At 36.7% G+C, this 1,562-nt stretch overlaps 1 protein-coding gene across 1 annotated transcript in view; it reads left to right on the top strand.

Moving 5' to 3' along the window:
• The window catches only part of DIAPH3 (diaphanous-related formin 3), a 536,888-nt gene that overhangs the window by 177,349 nt on the left and 357,977 nt on the right, over nucleotides 1-1,562 (top strand).

Raw genomic sequence — 1,562 nt, forward strand, 5'->3', positions numbered from 1 at the left:
GTGTTTGATCACAGCAACCCAGGTTTACACTGACCTGGTACTTGTTTACACTTAATATTTTTGATAAGGCACGCTCTTTGATTTTTGGTCACAAGTTCTCTTACAACATTGTTTTTCTTTGTGATGATTTCAGATTTCATTGGTTCCAGGCTTTTATACATGGTCGGCTTTTCATAATTGTGTCACAAAACTTTTAAAATGATTTATTAACATTTATTAAAAGCCCACCATTTGAAAGGCAGTTTATCTATAACTTAGAATTAAGTTAGTAATTTTGGGAAACTAATCATATTTCAAAAAATTAACACAGAAGATCTTCATGATATTCGAAATGTATCAAAGTCTTACCATGCCTTAGGAACATAAGGACAAAAGTGACCAGTGGACATAGCTGGTTCTTTTTCAGTCCTGATATTACCTGGTTTCTCCGTGGCTTTTGACTCCATAGAACAGTCATTTTTGGGGGTGAGGCACTCTCTTCACTTGTGGTTTATGACTCTGTTCTTGTCTTTTTCCCTTCCTGTCCTTAATTCATTTATCCTACCCATTTCTTCAAAAACAGTCGTGTGCCAGTCCCTGCTTTAAATGCTGGAGAAAGAGGGAATAATATAGCATAGTCACTTCCCTCATTGAGCTTACAATCTACCAAAGAGATAAATGTTAATGATTCATTAAATAATTATTTCACACTTTTGATTAGAGCTCTTGATAAGTACAGGGTGCTATGAGTGTAAAATGAGTGGGCAGATAAGGCTTTCCTGAGGAAGGAGCATGTTAGGTCAGACTGGAAGGGCCATTAGGAGCTAGCCAGGTGAAGGGAATGTTCCAGGCAGAGGGAGCAGCATGTACAAGGGCCCTGAGCAAAGCATGAGGTTGGCACATACATGGAATTAGGAGAAAGTCACTTGAGAGACCAGTTGGCAGGGACCAGATCATGACATACTTTGTAGGGCCTAGTAAGACTTTAAGATTTCGTTTTTCCTCAAGTGCATTAGGACACCATTGAGAAGACTTGAGCAAAGGCATGATGTGCAACACCATTTAAGTCCTTTTTTTGGGATCTTATTTATTTACGTATCGCCTAAATTTGTGTTCCATATAATTCTGTACACAGACCTTTTCCCACGCTGCATATTCTCTATATACTGTACTGTGAGTGAACTTACCTACTTCCGTGGCTTCAGCTGTCACCTACAGCCTGCTGATTTTCAAAGCTTCTGAATCTATATACTCATTTCTTTCCTGGATATCACTACCTAGGTGGTCATAACTGCCTCAAAATGGGGAATTATACTTCTGGCAGTTACATTTTTATGAGGAAAAAAAGGTATAATTCTTAAATTGGAAGAAAAAATTGTTGTAATTTTGTTTTTAGGTTAAACCATCTGAAATTACTTATGTTCAATTGTTTTCGGTTTAAAATAATAACTTGTTTTTGTATATGCTTTTATATGTTTTATAAACTTTTTCTTAATTATGTTCCTTATTACGTTTTCCTCTAGTTTGGTGACTTGCCATCTGATAGGAATATTCCTTTGCCCCTGTCAAAAGAAGATGGAACT

Source organism: Propithecus coquereli, unplaced genomic scaffold, assembly GCF_000956105.1.
Source record: "Propithecus coquereli isolate 6110/MARCELLA unplaced genomic scaffold, Pcoq_1.0 Scaffold453, whole genome shotgun sequence".
NCBI classification, from domain to species: domain Eukaryota; kingdom Metazoa; phylum Chordata; class Mammalia; order Primates; family Indriidae; genus Propithecus; species Propithecus coquereli.